Here is a 20,728-nt window from a genome sequence, read left to right on the forward strand (position 1 = left end):
TCTTTAAGTCGCAGAACATATGACGTATTTATAAGTAAACTTCATTGTGCTATACATAAAGGCTGCCACTAGGTGTCAGGCTTGTAATGCGAGTCTATGGCAGCAGCCTGGTGCTCGGGCTTTGTGTTGTCAGTGGCCGATGATTCTGATTGGTGTGCGCTTGTCGCGTCACTACGGAGGACAGGGTCAGGCGTTGTGTGTTGTGGTGGGAGGTGATTGCACGCTGAGCTCCTTCTGCTTTCTTTTATCGCTGAAGAGCGCTTTCTTTCTAGTTGTGGACGAGCTTGAGAGTTCACGTCAGCCAGGAAAGTCCCCGGCTTCTGGAGGAGGCTTAGGCCGCTGCCAGCTCATCCAACCGTATCCGGGGGAGCCTGAACCTAGGATGAACAGGCAGGCCTGGCATTGTCTGCACACAGGTAATGGATAGTTCTATGGTGTATATGAGGGCAGATATACACAGTGCTGGCTCTGGCCACTCATGTCAGTTCTCCCCTTTGTATTATTGCTTGTTAGTTTGCTGATAGAGCACTGGTGTTGTTGCAGCCTTTCCGCTTGTTTTACCTCTTCAGCGCGATTTTTAAAGTTGCACATCAGTGTGACTTGCACTGGCGATTTGATTGCAGCTTGCGACATCTTTTCACAGAAATTGAAGAATATGCATGCATCATACATACTAGGGGGATTAGAACTGGGGGATCCATAGTGAAGGATCTGATAGATGAGGCGGCGCTGATGTGCGCTGATGAGGCGGCGCTGATGTGCGCTGATGAGGCGGCGCTGATGTGCGCTGATGTGCGGCGCTGATGTGCGCTGATGTGCTGCGCTGATAGGCGGCGCTGATGTGCGCTGATAGGCGGCGCTGATGTGCGCTGATAGGCGGCGCTGATGTGCGCTGATAGGCGGCGCTGATGTGCGCTGATAGGCGGCGCTGATGAGGCGGCACTGATAGGAACTGATGAGGTGGCACTTATGGGCACTGATGAGGAGGCACTGATAGGTGGCACTGAGGGGCGGCACAGATGAGCAGGCACTGATTTGCATCACTAATGGGCACTTATTTGTCACTGATGGGCACTGCTTTTGCTTTACTGTAATCAGGGCACTGATATTCAGTGCCCTGATAACTTGTCCTGGGCTCCCCTTTGAGGAGGAGCCGCTGATCGGCTCTTCTTGTCACACACTCTGAAAGTTTGTGAGGCGAGGTGTGCCGATAAACGGCCCTTCCGCATTTAATTTACATGTGACCGGCTGTGATAGGACACAGCCGATCACATTGGTAAAGAGCCACGTCAATGGCTTTTTACCAAGATCGGGGTCGCGCCGTGTCCTAGGAACATGGCGCGATTGCCACGCTGTGCGCCCCCCACAGGCGCGTTACAGCGGTCGTTCTGGGGCACCATCATATGACGTCCTCCCAGAACGAGAGCCGCACCACTCCGTCGTCATTTGACGGTGAGCGGGCGGAAAGTGGTTAAGATCATCAGAGGACAAGGAGCTGCTCTTTACGTCTAGAGAAAAAGAGATTTCATCTCCAAATGAGGAAAGGTTTCTTCACAGTAAGAGCTGTGAAAATGTGGAATAGACTCCCTCCAGAGGTGGTTCTGGCCAGCTCACTAGATTGCTTTAAAAAAGGCCTGGATTCTTTCCTAGGTGTACATAATATACTGGGTACTAATATTAATAGGTAAAGTTGATTCAGGGAATCAACTTTCAGGGAATATCAGATTGCCTCTCGGTGGATCAGGAAGGGATTTGTTCCCCCGCTGAAGCAAATTGGATCATGCTTTGCTGGGGTTTTTCACCTTCCTCTGGATCAACTGTGTGCGTACAGTATAGGATTGTATATATAGGATTGTATATATGGAATTGTATATATGGGATTGTATGGTTGGGTTTTCTTTTTTGTTTTTTATTGGTTGAGCCAGATGGACTTGTCTTTTTTTCAACCTGATTAACTATGTAACTACGTAAAGAAATCTATGCAAGTCACAATTAAATTGCCAAAAAGTAGTGCAGGAACCTTTTTCCATAATTGCTGCGACATGAACAGTACCATTGCCGAAAATAGACTGCGACTTGTTATGCAATTTGAGACTGTCACATTGCATGACAAGTCATGCCGGTGTGAACCGGGACTAAGGCTTTATTCACACTTGTGCAACTTGTCATGCTACTTTGGATCATCACAGTTGCATGACAAGTCGTTCCCCATGTTTTCCAATGATCACCATTTATGCGCGACTTAAAGTTGCAGCGAATTGAAAGTAATTCATGCACTACTTTGGTCCGACTTTCATGCAGCTTGAGGGCCATAGAGTTCAATGCTTGAAAGAAGTACCTGACTGTTCTACAATGCAACAGTTGTCCATTATCACTGGTCAAAGCCAAAGTCCTATGCAAGTTGCATCCATCCAAAACTGCATCAGAGTTGCACTCCAAAGTCGGCGCAACTTTGGAATCGTACAAGTGTGAATGGAGCCTAAAGTGGAGTACACACTATAAGAAAATCAGGCGAACGATCATCCGATTTTCCTAGTTTCACAGCAAAAGGAAAACCGATGAATGAAAATTTGTCCGAAAATTCTCATACGACAAAGGCTTTTTTTGTTATTGTTTCTGATCGTCATTTCTCTTCTGATTTTTCTTGTACGAAAGTCATACTAAAAGGTACACATTAACCGCTTGCCGACTGCTCACAGTATATTTACTGCGACAGTCAGCCCCTCACAGGCAGAGCGACGTAGGTCTACGTCGCTAGCCTGTGAGGCTCTGGGGAGGGAGCGCGCGGCGGCGGAGGCGCGCTCCCGGACCCCCCCCCCCGCGCGCGTGACCGGGGACCCGATGTCCGCCGGTCACTCGGCGATCGTCGGGGGAGAGGGAGAAAGTCAGGTGGCTTATGTAAACAAGCCACCTGTCATTCTCCCCGGTGTAGAAACACTGATCACACAGTTCTACAATGTAGGACCGTTGATCAGTGTTCCTACAGCTCAAGCCACAGCCAATCACAGTAAGAATCACGCCCCTAGGGACACACACAGCCCCTCCCTCTCTTATAAAGTTAACCCCTTCACTACCAGTGTATTTTTACAGTAACAGTGCATATGTATAGCACTGATTACTGCAGAAATGTCACTGGTAACCCCAAAAGTGTCAAAAATGTCAGTCAAGGGTCCGATCTGTCCGCCGCAATGTCACAGTACCGCAAAAAAAATCGTAGATCGCTGCCATTATGCGTTAAAAAAAAAAAACAACAAAAATGACAAAAATCTTTCCCTTTGTTAGTAAACGCGATAACTTTTGCGCAAACCAATAAAAATACACTTTTTGCGAATTTTTTTTTTTTTTTACCAAACATATGTAGCATAAAACAAATTGGCCGAAAATGTTAAAAAAATTTTGATTTTTACATTTTTTTTGGGGAATTTCATATAAAAAAATGTGAAAAATATTGTTATTTTTGCAAAATTGACGCTATTTTTTTGTTTATAGTGCATGATCAAAAAATCGCACAGGTGATCAAATACCACCAAAAGAAAGCTCTGTTTGTGGGAAAAAAAAGGACGTCAAATTAGTTTAGGTACAGCGTCGCATGACCACGCAATTGTTCGTTAAAGTCACGCAGTGCCGAATCGCAAAATACCCCCTGGTCTTTTAGCAGCCAAATCCTCCGGGGCTTAAGTGGTTAAAGGAAAATCATTTGTTGTGTTCCCATATGAGAAAAATTTGGGAGTTTCTCCCTTCGATAATTTTCATACAAAAAGTTGGAATCGGCTGTTTGAAAGTTCTGGACACACTAAAATCGTACGAAGGTTCTTTGAACAAAAATTTTGCCCGATTTTTTTTCTTTTAGTGTGTATGAGCCTTAAGGCTCCTTTTACACTTGCGTGACCTGTCCTGTGACTTGGGACTGCAAAGTCACATGACATGTTGTACCCCATGGTTTCCAGTGAGAACCATTCATATCTGTGTGACTTCAAATTAGTCCCTGCACTACTTTGGTCCGACTTTGATGCGACTTGAGGTCCAAAGGGTCTCAAGATTACACAGGCATTGCTTTAGGTCGTGTCACGTACAAGTGTGAAAGGGGCCTGATTGTAATTTCTATCTTCTGGTTCCTTCCTCTACTATCATCATCATCAGTCACTTCTGACAAGTTTTCCTGACCCCAAAAGAAAAAAAGGTGACGGGGGAGTGACCTCCAGCTGATTGACAGCCTCAGCTCTGCTGCTGTGTGAAGGGGGTGTGTCTCTTTTCTCCAATCTGCTCTCGGAGCTCTGCAGAGTGTGACTTCAGCTCTCCACTCCCTTTTTTCTAAACTCTCACACAAGCTTTTAAATTCAGCACTTTGAATAAGTGTAGAGAAGTGAATGAGTGCGATTGTGATGCAGTATGGGAAACGTACAGGAATCGCTGCTAATCCTGTACCGCATCAGTGTGAACCTAGGCTCAAAGCGGACCTAAATTTCCTCTGTCACAGACAGCGAGCAGGCAGGGTCTTTAATGCTGAAGAGACCTGCAAAATGATGCTTCTACCTCCCTGCTCTCTATCTTCTTCGGCATGTGAACTGAGCTGGCCCGGTCTGTTTGTGCTGGAATGGCAGTCTCCTGCGCATGCACAGAAGTGACGTCATCCTGTGCTGGCCATTGAAGATGCCAGTGAGGGATTGGACCATTGGAGCAAATGTAAGTTTTGTTCCACTTTAAAGCAGAACCAAACTCTCAGAAATATTAGACGGCCGTTGTCCTCTCCTCCCTTGTAATATCCGGGTGCCTGTTTTTTCTTTTTGGCCTCTGGATTGGCCAGTGACAGAATGTCATCCCGCGCCTGCACCAGCGAGTCTGCCATTCCAGCACAGCCAGAATGTGCCAGAAAGGCACGCTGAGCTGTACATGCGCAGCTCAGTGTGTATGCAGTAGAAGAGTGCAAGCAGGCAGTTTTTATTACTTGCTGAAGAGACATTGCGTGTCTCCTGCAATAAAGAGCTGCCTGCTGGCAGTTTTTATTATTTACCTTTAAGCCCCGTACACACGTACTGATCATCGGCCGAACGATCGGCCGTCTTTTGTCCAGGGCTGTCGTGTCTGTTGAAAACTGCAAAAGACTGCACACGAATTTTGTCGGCCAACAACAGCCGACTGCAGAAGTGATGTCATGTGATGGTTAACTTTCCGTGTGTTTCTCTTACGTCCTCCGACAGTCGCCGCCTCTTCATATTCGTCACATATGGGGTATTAGACTTTGCTCCGAAGGAGTAGCTAGGCAACAGAATATGTTAATAAAGCTTTTAACATATCCAACATATCCCACCCTCAAGGGGTGGTCCCCTCAGTCAATACCCTCCTACTTCCTGCAACCATATCTCAGTTTTAATGTCTAGCTTGTCAGGAGTGGCTGGCTCTCTCTGTGCTGGGACTTTATGTCCCAGACTCTTTCTTCTTTTTAATATTTTGTTTGAGTTTTTCTCTCTACCTTTACTTAGCTGTTGTTTTATCAGCGTTAGTTAGTTCTTCGGACGAAGAGGATCATGCGGACTGGGTCTCGGGCTGATCCCCCTGGTCGCAGGTCGTGGGTCAGTGGCTTCCCAGTCTGCCATCGAGCGTTCAGCCAGGTAACGCTCCTGGCACAGTGAACGACCCATCCCTGTTCGGTGCAGGGATGCTTGGTGAGGTGGCTACCTCACTGGACGCTGTGCGGTTTCTTAACCCACGTTCGGAGCGTCTTGTATGCGACTCTCCCTGCCTCATGTGTAGCGGCTTGTTCGCCTGTGCGGGTCCCCCACACCGTGGTGAGGTAAGTGTATTTATGTGGGGACCTGTCTGTCTGGAGGGGTGTCAGTCTGGGACTGTGTAACCTGTCTCTATGCACACTGTTTGTCTCCCTATCTCTCGGCTGCATGCTGTGGGCTGCAAAGGGGGGGGGGGGGGGAGTTGTGTGGCACTATGGGTGTCAGCATGATCAGTGTGGAAAGCTGTGTGCTGTGGGGCATGTTTTATGGCATGTTTGGGCACTTACAGCGATCGCTGCGGCGATCGGTTCTGTTTTTTTACATACAGACATGTGTGCATTACTGCACTGTGGAGCGACGGTTTCGGCGCCAAAAGACGCCATTTTGCCTGCCCTCGCTCCGGCCGCATGTTTTACATGCATGGCGGCCATTTTCTTGTAGCCTCCATAGGTTTACATAGAGCGCCCTAGCAGCATCACTTCCTCTTCCCAGGAACACCGATCGAGGCAGCAGCAGCGGCGAGGGTCTCCTCAGGTTTTATCCTTCTGTTTCTTGCTATCCATTGCCTGTGTTCAGTTTACATATTCCCTGTGGGGGTCTCATTGTGCTTAGTGTGACGCGGTGGGCTGCGCTTGCCGCGCTTGCTGAAAGGGGCAGTTAACCCTTGGTTGTCTGGCATTACAGGGGCAATGGATTCTCAGGAGGGCAAATTTCCTACAGTATTGGTGGAAAGCCAGGGGACCGCTGCTTCCCCCCCAGGGGGGGATTTAGCCACTATTGTGGCTGGCCTTGCTGCTCGGGTGCAAATGCTGGTGGCTGCTCAATCTACCAAAAGGCCCAGAGTTGTGCTCTCCTCTGATTCTGAGGGTGAAGGTGATGGGGCTGTTCTAGCAGGGGCTTCCCTATCGGGGTCCCGCTCCTCTCTTGATCTAGTGGGGTCTGAGGTGGAGGCTGAAGTTGAGGGGGTTGATAATTCTCCCCCTGGCTCGCCTGAAGAGCTTGCAATCATGGATGAGTTGATTGCTTCTATTAAGCAAACGCTGCGTTTGCAGGACGAAGTGTGTCCCCCCGCTGCCTTGGCGGCTTATGGGACGCAGAGGAAACGCAGGACGCCACAGGTTTTCCCCTGCAATGCTGATTTTCAGCGCGCTGTTAAGGATCAATGGCGCGATCTGCGCAAACCTTTTGCGGTACCAAGTAGATTCAAGCTGCGTTATCCTTTTTCACCTGCCACTGATGAAAGGTGGTGCGTGCCTCCACCAGTGGATCATGCGATTGCGGTTTTGAACAAGGCCACTGCGATTCCTGCAGAGGGGTCACCCATTTTCCGTGATGCCACAGATAGGAGACTGGAGTCTCTGGCCCGTCATACGTATTCTGTTACGGGTTCTATGCTTAAAGCTCGGTTTGCTTCTCTCATGGCGGCCCAGGCGATCGCAAGTTGGACGCAGATGCTTAGGCGCGTCTTGGTGGCCGACTCGGCCTCGCCGGCGACCCTGGATATGGTGGATCAGATCCACCAGGGTGTCATGTATCTGTGTGATGCGGACCTGGACCTGATTCCGTTGGCTGCACGGGTGCACAGTGTGGCGGTGTTGTCTCGCCGCCTGGTTTGGTTAAAATGTTGGTCGGTGGACCAATCTTCGCGTAAGACCTTAGCCAATCTGCCTTATGATGGGTCTCGCCTTTTTGGGGAGTCCCTGGATGTGTTGATTAAGGGAATCGCCGGGGGTAAGAGCACTCTCTTGCCTCATTTCCCCAAGGCTAAGGGGGCTTCTGGGAAGAAGCATGCTAATTTTCGGCCCCCTCAGGGGTCCTTTCGTGCCTTTCGGCCGCACTACAAGGGCAAGCCGTTCAAAGGTCAAGGCTCTCAGAAGAAGCCCTGGTCTGGTAAGCAGAAGTCCGGCCAATCCGGACCTGCAGCCCATAACAGTTCGGCCTGAAGGGGCGCCCTCACCCAGTTTTGGGGTGGGGGGACGCTTGCTCGGTTTTCTTCAGCCCTGGTTGGCCCGTGTGCGGGACAGATGGGTTCAGGAAATCGTTCGGTCTGGTTACAAGATCGAGTTTCTCTCTCGGCCGGAGAGCAGATTTTTTCCTTCAAATCTTCAACTGTCTCCGGAGCGCCTGCGGGACTTACACCTGGCGGTGCAGGACCTGAGGGCTCAGGGAGTGGTGGTTCCGGTGCCTCATCGGGACAGATTTCGGGGGTTTTATTCAAACCTGTTCACCGTGCCCAGGAAGGAGGGCAAGGTTCGTCCGATTCTGGACTTGAAGGCTCTGAACTGCTCTGTGCGGGTTCGCAAGTTCCGCATGGAATCCCTGCGGTCGGTGGTGGCTGCCCTGGTTCCGGGGGAATTCATGGCCTCCATCGATTTGAAGGATGCGTATCTTCACATCCCCATCTTCGAGGGTCACCAGAGGTACCTTCGATTTGCCATTGCGGAGGATCACTACCAGTTCGTGGCGTTGCCTTTTGGCCTCGCCTCGGCTCCGCGGGTCTTCACCAAGGTGCTTGCACCGGTTCTGGCATTATTGAGGGCCCAGGGCATTTCTGTCCTGGGGTATCTGGACGACATTCTGGTTCGGTCTGCGACCAGCCAGGGTCTGGAGCAGGACCTGTCTGTCACGATGCAAACTCTGCAGGAGTTTGGTTGGACGATAAATTTTCCAAAGTCGGCACTGAGTCCGTCGGTTCGTCTTCCCTACCTGGGAATGATTTTGGACTCGGTGCAGGCGAAGGTCTTCCTGCCGGAAGACAAACTCAGAACTCTTCGGGAGGAAGTCAGGTCCCTCCGGGATGTTCCGCACTCGTCTCTACGGACGTGCATGAGATGTCTGGGATTGATGGTCTCGGCCTTCGAGGCGATTCCCTTCGCCCAGTTTCACACGCGGGGTCTCCAAGCGGAGATCCTGTCCAAGTGGGACGGGCGACCTCAATCTCTGGATCTTCAGATCTCGTTGAGTCATCGCACCAGAAAAGATCTTCTGTGGTGGCTCCAGTCCCCGATGGTGTCCGGGGGCAAGTCGTTTCGTCCTATCTCGTGGACGGTAATCACCACGGATGCCAGCCTGTCGGGCTGGGGTGGTGTTCTGGGCGTTCTGTCCGCCCAGGGAACTTGGTCGGAGGGGGAGTCCTCCCTTCCGATCAACATTCTGGAATTGCGTGCGATAAGTCTCTGTCTTCGTCGCTGGACGGACCGGCTGCAGGGCTGCCTGGTTCGGGTGCAGACGGACAATGCCACGGCGGTGGCCTACATCAACCACCAAGGGGGCACCAGGAGTGCCCGAACGGCTCGGGAAGTGGCCGACATTCTGTCTTGGGCCGAGACTCATGTCCCGGCGATAACGGCGGTTCACATTCCGGGGGTGGAGAACTGGCAGGCGGACTATCTGAGTCGCCAGACCCTGGATCAGGGGGAATGGTCTCTCCACCCGGCTGTCTTCCAGATGTTGTGCGCGAAGTGGGGTCTTCCAGATGTGGACCTGTTCGCGTCACGTCTCAACAACAAGGTGAGGAGGTTCGTGGCACGGACGCGCGACCCTCGGGCAGACGCGTCGGACGCGTTAGTGGCCCCGTGGCATCAGTACAGACTGATGTATGCGTTTCCACCGATCCAGTTGCTGTCCAGGTTCCTTCGCAGGTTTCAATCGGAACGCAACACGGTGATTCTTGTGGCACCGGACTGGCCTCGCCGGTCCTGGTACGCAGACCTCGTGAATCTGGCGGTCGACGCCCCGTGGCGTCTGCCTCTTCGAGACGATCTACTGTCTCAAGGACCGATATACCATCCTGCTTTACAGTCGCTGGCTTTGACGGCCTGGCTGTTGAAACCGAGGTCCTGAAGGGGAGGGGTCTCTCTCCGGAGGTCGTTCATACTTTAATCAACGCGAGGAAGTCTTCCTCTGGGAAGGTTTACTACCGTACTTGGAAGGCCTATTTTGCCTGGTGTGAGTCCAGGGGGTTTTCACCCCGCACGTACTCGGTGTCCCGTGTGCTGTCTTTCCTTCAAGCGGGTGTTGATCAGCGCTTTGCGCTGGCTACGATAAAGGGTCAGGTGTCTGCTCTGGCCGTTCTGTTTCAACGTCCCGTGGCATCCAACCTTTTGGTTGGCACCTTTATTCAGGGTGTGCGGCATCTGGTTCCTCCTAGGAGGGATCCTCTGCCCCCTTGGGACTTGAATCTCGTGCTGTCTGTGTTACAACGTGCTCCTTTTGAACGGATCAGGGAGATCTCGTTGTCTATGTTATCCAAAAAGGTCGCCTTTTTGGTGGCGATCACTTCGGCTCGCAGAGTGTCGGAACTGGCGGCTTTGTCCTGCAAGTCTCCGTACTTGGTTATTCATTTGGATAAGGTGGTCTTGCGACCTAATCCTTCCTTTCTTCCGAAGCGTGTTTCGGAATTCCATCTTAATGAGGACATTGTCTTGCCTTCGTTGTGCACGAAGCCTAAACATCCACAGGAGGTGAGATTGCACTCTTTGGATGTTGTTCGGGCGATCAGGGTTTACCTTCGATCGACTGAGTCTTTTCGTAAAACTGACTCCTTGTTTGTTCTTCCAGAGGGTCCTCGGAAGGGCATGGCGGCTTCGGCCTCTACCATCGCTAAATGGATCAGACAGACCATTGAACAGGCCTATGCCTTGCAGGGGAAGGTTCCCCCTGTGCCTGTGAAGGCGCACTCTACTAGATCTCTGAGTACGTCTTGGGCCTGTCGTCATGGGGCTTCTGTAGCCCAGGTGTGTAAGGCGGCGACTTGGTCGACCGTGCACACTTTCACAAAATTCTACAAAGTAGATGTTCGGGCATCGGCGGATGCTTCCTTTGGCCGCAAGGTTCTTAGTGCGGCTGTTCCCTAGGGTCCCTTGTTGGGGACTCCTGGTTGTTGGGATAAGTTTTGTATCCCCTGGTTTTTGCCTTTTCCTGGGTTGTTGCTCCTGTTGAGCACTTGTTTTTTGCTGTTGCCCAGCTGGTTTCCTTCCTTTGGTAAGGTTCCTTTCTTGATGTGGAAACTGCGTTGCCTTTCGGCGCGGATGTGTTTCCCACCCCTCATGTTTGCACTGCTTTGGGACGTCCCCATATGTGACGAATATGAAGAGGCGGCGACTGTCGGAGGACGTAAGAGAAAACGGAATTTTTGTAAAATCTTACCTGTAAAATTCCTTTCTCTGAGTCCTCCGACAGTCGCCGCCCCCGCCCCTCTTTTGGGGTTTGGTTGTATACTCTACTGCTATTCCACTAAAACTGAGATATGGTTGCAGGAAGTAGGAGGGTATTGACTGAGGGGACCACCCCTTGAGGGTTGGATATGTTAAAAGCTTTATTAACATATTCTGTTGCCTAGCTACTCCTTCGGAGCAAAGTCTAATACCCCATATGTGACGAATATGAAGAGGCGGCGACAGTCGGAGGACTCAGAGAAAGGAATTTTACAGGTAAGATTTTACAAAAATTCCGTTTTTTTCTTTTCTGAGTATGCCCAGTCTTGCTAATCTGCTGTCTGTCGGCCGAAATCTGTACTGACTGGTGAACAATCGGCCGTTCTGGTGTTGGCCAACAAAAATTTTAATGCTTGCACGACAGATTCTGTTCGGCCGAAAATGCGCTGTCGGCTGTCTGAAGCATCATACTAACAAGCCTACAATCGGCCGATCGGCCGAAAATCGGTACGTGTGTACGGGGCTTTAGTTCTACTTTAACCCCTTGATGCTGACAGTATGCATATATGTGGCCTTAGGGGACTGTGCTTTCTTCCGTGGGGCTGCATATCTGTGTGTGCCGCAAGGTGCATTGCCAGCACAAAGACTGGGGTCTCAGCAGGAGCCCCGGTTCCCGTACTAATGATCAGGACCTAGAACTGCCGGTTCCCGGGTCACATGATCCTTGCGATAGCCTCTGATTGGCTGTCAAAGTGATCAGTCACTATGAAACCCAGTGTGTCCCTCTCTCTCCTCTCTCGGTTTGATGTAGGTCAGTGTTAGGGTTTGGGTCAAGTAAGAGCCAAAAGTCAGTATATTTTGGGCAGTATTTATTTTTCCAATTTTTTTTAAAATTAGTATCAGTGTCAGTAAGTTTTAAAAGGTACAAACAACAACTGACCTACACATATGTGGTATTGCTGCAATTGTCAGGAACAGGAGAACATATTTCAGGTTATTCTTTGATGGAAGGTAGAGCTGCACGATTTTGGCAAAAATGAGAATCACAATTTTTTGATTAGAATGAAGATCACGATTCTCTCATGATTCTCAAAATTCGTTTTTATTTTAAAGATATATATTATAATTTTTTTTTTCTTTTTTTTATTACCATTTGAATTAAAGCAGTGACTAGCATTACCCCCATCCTCTGTCATGATAATAATGGGTTAAATAAAGACAGCTCACATTATAAAAAGCATGGCATGAATATACACGTCACAGAGAGTGATAAAGGGTGCAGTGTCCCCGGGGCCTATGTCTGAAGAAGAAATGCGGTACCGCCTATCCACCGCATCACGTTGTCTCTCAGCTGACCTCCGTTCCTGTATCTGCGCCATTTGCGTTCCACGCTGACTCCGCTGTGGCCGATGGCTTCCCCTCTGGTACCAGCTACCGTAGCAATCCCACCACAATACCGATGCCAGGGGACACCCTTGATCCCAGCATCTACACAAATGTAATTGTAATTTTTACTATGCAGACATGGGTCCCAACCTGCAAAAACTAATTTCAGGGAGGTGCCACTCTGCACCCCCTCCCCCCACCAATTTAACACAACTAGAGGATGATCAAATGAAATGCAATCAGTTTAGTTTTACAGAGGCTTACTTCTTCTGAGAGATAATTAAGGAACACTCTAACCACCATGACCACTTCAGTGATTTGAAGTGGTCATGGTGATAGGATTTAGAAACGCTGCACATGTTGGGATACTTACAATCATGTGCTGGGGGCTAGTTGCACCCCAGTACTGCTGGCTGGTGGGTACTGTTGGCAGGTACTGCTTCTAAGAATGCTGGCGGGCACTGCTGACTGGCGGGCACTGCTGCGGGAAATGCTGGTGAAGAGTGAGTATGAGGAGCGGCGCAGAGCCGATGCTTCTTGTAGCTCTCCTCAGGTACACAGGAAGCATCGGCTCCGTTCTAACTGAGCTTTGACACAGACAGCCGGGATATCCCCCCGGTGTCAGGCAGCCGCAACAACCTGCATGCTGGAGACTTGGGATGTCTGGCTATATGTCATCTTAACTCATTATGACTGCACTGAGAATCGTGAAAATTGGGGATTGAGATTGCGGGGGGGGGGGGGGAGAAATCAAGATCGCGATTTTCATACGATTAATTCTGCATCTCTAGTGGAAGGTTATGGTAGTAACAAGAAATATACAGCTAAATTTAAAAAAAAATATATATTTTTTTACCATTTTGGCACAGTTTTTTCTTGGGAAAAAAAAAAATCAGGGGATATCCATTATCATTCACCGCAAATTGAAAGCCCAAAAGACTGGCAGCAGGCAGAAGAGATATGTGACCGCTCTCACTGCGACTGAAAATAAAGGACAATCCAAAATTGTCACCAAAGTAGTTATGACCAAAGCGGGCATGAAGAAAAATCTTCCTATGAGGACACTTGCTCTATCTAATATGGGATTTCCTTCACCTTGGATAGTTTCCGTCTCACTTCCTGTTGTGTTTACACAATAGGAAGTGAAGGAAAATCTCCCTATTGTGCCATAGATGTTTACCCATTCTATACTCTTTCCATTCAAAATGAAAACAAAATTGGTCTTAGATATGCTCTAAAGTTATTGTCAAGTCTCATTTTTTTTTTCCTTTATTTTTCTTCTAAAAATGACAAACATGTTCTACTTTGCCTGCTCTGTGAAATGGTTTTGCACAGAGCAGCCCAGATCCTCCTCTTCTCGGGTTCCTCAGCTTGCTATGGGGGCACCTGGGCCGCTGCTCTGTGTATCCATTCAGCCTCCTCTCTCTTCATTGGCTAACTGGCTTTGATTGACAGCAATGAGAGCCAATGGCACCACTGCTGTGTTTCATCCAATCAGGAAGGAGAGTCCCAGACGGACGAGGCACTCATGGACATCGCTGGACAGAAATTGACCTTAGGGGGGCTGCTGCACAAAGAAAAACTTCAATAACCCCCGAATATTTTTAAACGGCGGGCAGAGGTGGATTCGCCATGGGATCACTTTTATGGGTTCCCAGTTGTTTCTGCCGCTTACCTGAGGGATCGACAGCGGCGGAAATGATCCAATCCTGTGTACAGATTGGCAGAAATTCGAGTGAGGGCAAGATGGCTCCCACTCGACTCTATGCCCTTGGACGACTGGAACAACGTCAAGCATCACTTCCGCCCTTCGGCCTTAAAGGGCCCACTTTTTTCATAGAAAAATAACTTTTTTTTCTCTAGTATTGCTTTTAAGTGTAAATGTGAGATCTGAGGTCTTTTTGACTCCAGATCTCACATTAAAGAGGACCTTTCATGCTTATTTCTATTACAAGGGATGTTTATATTCTTTGTAATAGTAATAAAAGTAATCAATGTGATTAAAAAAAATATTTTTTTTAAATGGACATTGTAAAAAGTAAAATGGACAGTGTAAAATAAATAAGAAAAACATTTTTTTTAAATTGCCTTATTCCTCCAAGCTTGCGCGCAGATGCGAATGCATACGCAAGTTGCGCCCACATATGGAAACTGTGTTCAAACCGCACGTGAGGTTTTTAGGTACCAAAGTTTGTCGCCATTCCATGAGCCATGCACAATTTTAAACCATGACTTGTTGGATATCAATTTATTCAGCGTAACATTACCTTTCACATTATAGAAAAAATTGTGCTAATTTTACGGTTTTCTTTTTTTTAAATCAAAAAAATTATTTTTTTCCCCAAAAGAATTGCGTTTGTAAGACTGCTGCGCAAATACGGTGTGATGTAAAGTAGTGCAACGATCACCATTTTATTCTCTAGGGTCTCTGCTAAAAAAAAAAAATATCTAGAACGTTTGGGGGTTCTAAGTAATTTTCTAGAAAACAAATACTGATTTTAAAATGTAATCAACAAGTGTCAGAAATAGGCTTTATCCTTAAGTGGTTAACTAAAAACTATCATTGTTCTCTGTGCTGAAAGGCAATTTACACGTGTAAATTTCCTATGCACAGGGCTTTTTTTCAGCTGGAAGAACGCAGTTTCCGGCACCTCCAGCACTAAATGTATGTCATAGCAAGGGGTGTGCTGGAGGGTCTATTAGTGCTGGCTGCTGTGGGATCTATTGTCACTGGTGGGGATCTGTTTTTGTGTAAGGGTCTATTGTTGCTGAGGATCTTATGTGGCTGGTAGGGATCTACTGTTGATGGAGAGGTCTATTGTTGCTGGCTGCTGGTAGATCTGTTGTTTCTGCTGGGGGGTTATAACGTTGCTGGAATAGATCTTTTGTTGTGGATGGTCCATTGTTGCTGTGTGGGGGATTTGTTGTTGTGTGGGGGGATCTGTTGTTGTGTGGGGGGATCTGTTGTTGTGTGGGGGGATCTGTTGTTGTGTGGGGGGATCTGTTGTTGTGTGGGGGGATCTGTTGTTGTGTGGGGATCTATTGTTGGTGGGGGTGGGGTCTATTGCTGCTGGGATGGGGTCTATTGCTGCTGGGATGGGGATCTATTGCTGCTGGGGTGGAGCCAATTGTTGCTGGGGAGTCTATTGTGTGTGGGGGATCTGTTGTTGCTGGCTGCAGGGGATCTATTTTACTGCTTTTTTTTTTGGTTATCATTAACACATTTTATACAAATTATTTAGCACAACAAGATGATACTTGGTTCTGTTTTTTCTAAAAGGGATGGTACTGGGAGGTGGGTAGGGTGAGGAACCAAGGGACAGTGCTCAAAGGTGGGTAGGGGGTGGAGACAAGGGACAGTGCTCAAAGGTGGGTAGGGGGTGGAGACAAGGGGCGACTCAAAGGGGGAGTTCCTGCACCTATTCTCTGAGAAAAAAAGCCCTGGCTATGCATATACTAAAATGGGCTCCAACTGTTTTGGATGGAATTCTACCTGAAATGACAGTTGTCTGCCTATCTGCTATCAGTACTTGTATATTCTAACTCATGCAGTTTGTCCTCATCGGGTTATGCCAAATGTACTTTGCTCTTAGAGTTCACATTGTAAACCAACTAGATTGTCATCTGCCTGCGCCAGCTGCCGAGTAAATAGAGCCCTGCAAATATTTGAAAATCATTCATTGTTTTGCTTTCCCTGTTTGTGTATTCTTTTCTTCCACCTTTCCCTCAAGGACATTTTTACTAAGTGTCGGTTCACACTATGGCGATCCGACTTCGGGGACGACCTGTGTGCACCGCGACTTCGGCGCGACTTGCACGGACTTCACATAATGGAAGTCAATGCAAGTCGCTCCGATGTCGCCCCGAAGTAGTACAGGAACTATTTTCTAAGTCTGAGTGACTTGAGTCACTCCTATTAGAACGGTTCCCGTAGCACTGAATGGACCGCTACTTGTCAGGCTGACCAGTCGCCTGACAAGTCGCGGTAGTGTGAACCGGGACTAACAGAGTGCTTTGTTATTTATATAAATAAAATCATAATCCAACTGAAGAGACTAGCACGTTTGTGCTTTAGGCCCCTTTCACACTTATGCGACTTGTCATGCGATTTGGAACCGCAAAATCGCATGCAAATCGTTCTCCAGTATTTCCAACGATTCCCATGTATATCTGTGCGACTTGAAGTCGCACCGACTTCAAAGTAGTCCCTGTACTACTTTGGCACGATTTTGATGTGTTTTGAGGAAAAGACAATTCAAGCCCAGTCAAACTCGCATCAAAATCGCGGCAACAAAGTAGCGGTAAAATCGTGCGACTTTGAAGTCGCACAAGTGTGAAGGGGGCCTTAGCCAAGGAAATGGGCAATAGGCAAGAAAGGAGGCAGAGTGCCTCTGAAACATTGGGGATCTTTGCTACTTTTTATCTGATTTTTGCACCAGTAAAGCAGAACTTCAGTTGGAAAAAACAAGATAAGATAAAAAATAATTAGCCCTTTAAAAGATGATGATGTAAAAAAAGCTTTTGTTGCATTATTCACTATCACTTCAGATAATTCCCCTGCAGTACTTCTTTTTTTTTTTTCTGCTGCTGGTTGTTCACTGTTTGCTGGGCAGCATCATTCAAACCGAGTCCGCTGAGCCCAGGTCATCAATGGAGAAGCAGCATAGTCATGAGATTCAATCAGTATGCTCCTTGCCATCATGTGAACGTATGGACCTCTTGTACTGCCACTTCCTCTCACACCCAAGTTCTGCCCTTCAGGGACTGCACAAGGCTGATACTAGGTCAGATTTAGATCCGGAAAAAAAATATAATGGAGGTGAAGGTGTGAATATGCAGATCACAGCAGAGACACAGGGGAGCAGATGTATTGGGGGGAGGGGGTGAAAGGGTAAAAATTGCTACAGCCACTAAAAGGAGCTAATTCATTCATTAGTTCCTGCTCTCTCCCCTTCCTCCCTTGTTAGCGGAAGCAGAGGGCTCACAGATATAAACACTACACTGTTTTTATCGTGTTATCACTGTGATTGGTCGTTGCAGCAATCATGTGGTACAGAGCTGGTTGGATTGGATCCGTGCACAGTGTTTGAATGGAACAATCTGGGGACGGCTCAGTTTTAGGACATTAACAGTGCACACGGTGTGGGCAAAAGTCTGATTGCGTAGAGCCATTAGATATGAAGATATATTTATTGGTATATTGACCATGTACTATTTATGAGATATTATATATTTATAGGTTTTTAATGATATTTATCTGCTATTATATATGATTATTTATTAAAATATGAATTGTGTGTATGCATGGCAAGATATGTTTTTCGCTATCTTTTTGATGTCAGTTCTGCATTTGTACTGTCTGCAATTCCATCACGAATATGTGATTTCCTGTTTGTTATATGTTTTCGTTCATCCTGTAATATATAATAAATCAATATTTTGAGATTTTATTCTATTTGGTCATTTTAGGGTTTTTTCTATCAACCTACCTCATTCAAAGTCCCATTACCCTCTTTTTTTTTATTACATCGCATTAGGAATAGAGGTTCATTGCTGTGAATACCGCAGATCATATCCTTTTATACCACTCTGGTAGTTCATTCTTTCTTCCTATTCATGTGTTTCTGCCTGCCTGTATGAGGTTCGAGCAGTCAGATGCACATAGATAATAGCTACAAGATATACCTGTGCCTAGATCCCAATAGCTTGTACAAACATTTATTCTACCAGATGCTAAAGGGGTATGACCACATTATCACTATAAAAATACTCGATGAAGCCTCTGCACACTGATATACACTTTTCAAGCTGTAGAAAGTCAGTTATAGGAAACCCGGGATGTGGGTTGCCATCGTCCCTAAATCAGTACAAAGAGCAAGAAAGTCCCCCTCGGGTTGGAATTATGTAGGCAACCATACATCCAAAAGTATAAAAATATAGATTTATTAATCATATTAAAAAGAAAATCAATAGATCATAATATACAAATGATTACAAACAAGCAAATATAATACAAAACATACATAAACATAAGCCTAAAATCGAAAATAAAACCACAAGTAATGGTAACTGGTATATGGTGTGGATCACCAAAAGTATACAAGCATGTGGAAATCCTTCAGACCAGATGCGTTTCAGGTAAGGATACCTTTCTTCAGGAGTATGTCAATGAAGTGATTTGATTTCCTAGATTGTATTAATAGAAAGTAAATATCATCACTTTGATTGAAAAATAGTTGAGAACATCGATTGCATGTGTATATATATATATATATATATATATATATATATATATATATATATATATATATATATATATATATATATATATATATATATATAGAATAGCTGCGCTATGCACCGCAATGTAAACAGTCAAGTATTTAGGATGATTAAATAAATTACATAAAATAAATAAAAAAAGCAGCTACACATAGAGATTCTGAAATAATCACACATAAATATAGAGGGTATGAATTGTAGCGCTTATAGTAATAAAAAGTCTGCATAAAATTTTAAAAGGAAATGTCCTTTAAAATCCACATAACAGCAGATATCCACGTGTTGATTAACAATGACATCCACCAACACTCCTACGAAAGACCAGGTGACACAGAACCACCACCAAGAGAGGCATATTAAATACCCTTACCAGATCTCAAAATCTTATAGGCAGTAAGTATCGGCTTATATCAGCAGGCACAGAACATCCTCTCAGTAGATATCCGTGATCAATCGTACTCCAAATGCTAGTTATCCCCTGTGGACATGGTTCTCAAAGACACAAAGGGAGCCTCTCATAGTGCAATATATCCAAAACAGACCGTTTATTGTGATAAAACAAATATATTACACTCACATTTTAGCAGAGTGGTAGTAGCGTTTGGTATATCCACATGGATGTAGCTGTTTCAATCCAAAAAGATGGCCGCCATCGCCCTCTACTGCGCATGCGTCCGCCATCCTGTTTTGGATATATTGCACTATGAGAGGCTCCCTTTGTGTCTTTGAGAACCATGTCCACAGGGGATAACTAGCATTTGGAGTACGATTGATCACGGATATCTACTGGGAGGATGTTCTGTGCCTGCTGATATCAGCTGATACTTATGCCTATAAGATTTTGAGATCTGGTAAGGGTATTTAATATGCCTCTCTTGGTGGTGGTTCTGTGTCACCTGGTCTTTCGTGGGAGTGTTGGTGGATGTCATCGTTAATCAACACGTGGATATCTGCTGTTATGTGGATTTTAAAGGACATTTCCTTTTAAAATGTATGCAGACTTTTTATTACTATAAGCGCTACAATTCATACTATATATGTGTATGTATGTAAAAGCGCTAGAGGAACTGAATATTTGCATACCAAATGGATGTAAGAGGCGGCAAGAGAGTCGCAAACAATTAAAATACACTTTCAAGCAAACTTTGCAATACAAAAATAGGGATATTTAGTTCAAAGTTCAAACATATTGCAATACATGTTTAAGCTGGCAAACTGCATCAAAGTAATCCCTCTTTAGCCAGTCCTACCCTGTTTTGCCACTGCAAATGCTACTGTGGACACAATGCCAACCTGGGGCAAGCAGACACAAATGGGGGAGCTACATGGTTTAGGTCTGGCCCACTGACCTGCAATACAATAGAAACAAGATATACCTGGCCTCAGATCCCATTAACTTGTACATGCTGTTTTGCTCAGGTTGGCATTGTGTCCACAGTAGCATTTGCAGTGGCAAATCAGAGTAGAGCTGGCCATAAGAGGGATTCGTTTGACGCTGTTGGCCAGCTTAAACATGTATTGCAATATGTGTGAACTTAATATCTCTATTTTTTATTTATTTTAAAGTTTGCTTGAATGGGTAAAGCAGTGCGCAGAAGGTTCCAGTATTCTTAGATACAGACATGTTTGCAGGAGTCCTGCATTGCACCCACAATCTGCTGATTATGGATGCAATGCTTTCCACATTCCAAGTAAAAAAAAAAAATAAAAAATTTTAAAAATTAAATGCACTTTTCTCTGTCGCTCATTGACAGACGCAGTCTGATACATATCAGTAGGGTTATACTGCCCCCTACAGGAGTAGGACACTAGACAGAAAAAAAGTTCTGGCTACGCCTATGGGCAGTCACAGAGGGTACACCCTCTCTCTTCCTGCATGAGATGTCAGTTTTAATCTATCTTGTCAAGAGTAAGGGCCTAGTTCCCTGCTGAGATCTCTTGCCCTGGCAAAGTTTTTTTTCTAGTTAATTTTTTTTTAGTTAGCTTTTCTCCTGATTTTTTTTTTCCTGTGAGATCTACAAGCAACTATGCTGGATCTGGGCGACAGGCTGGATGTATAGATCCAGTGGTCACCCCAGCCGGCCAACGAGCGCACCCAGACCATAGCTATGCCCTGGGTCGGCCGTGACATAGTCCCACTGGAACGGACAGCGATGGACGGACGATCGTGCAGGGGGA

General features: G+C 46.6%; 1 protein-coding gene across 1 annotated transcript in view; it reads left to right on the forward strand.

Annotated features, from left to right (window-relative positions):
• Positions 1-270: 270 nt before the first annotated feature.
• SLC35E2B (solute carrier family 35 member E2B) overlaps positions 271-20,728 on the forward strand; it is a 114,870-nt gene continuing 94,412 nt past the window's right edge. The window contains exon 1 of the mRNA XM_082274113.1: positions 271-416. The gene's annotated coding sequence lies outside the window, so the exon portion shown is untranslated. The remainder of the gene's footprint in view (positions 417-20,728) is intronic.

The sequence above is a fragment of the Pelophylax lessonae genome, assembly GCF_965119305.1.
Source record: "Pelophylax lessonae genome assembly, chromosome: 12".
NCBI classification, from domain to species: Eukaryota; Metazoa; Chordata; class Amphibia; order Anura; family Ranidae; genus Pelophylax; species Pelophylax lessonae.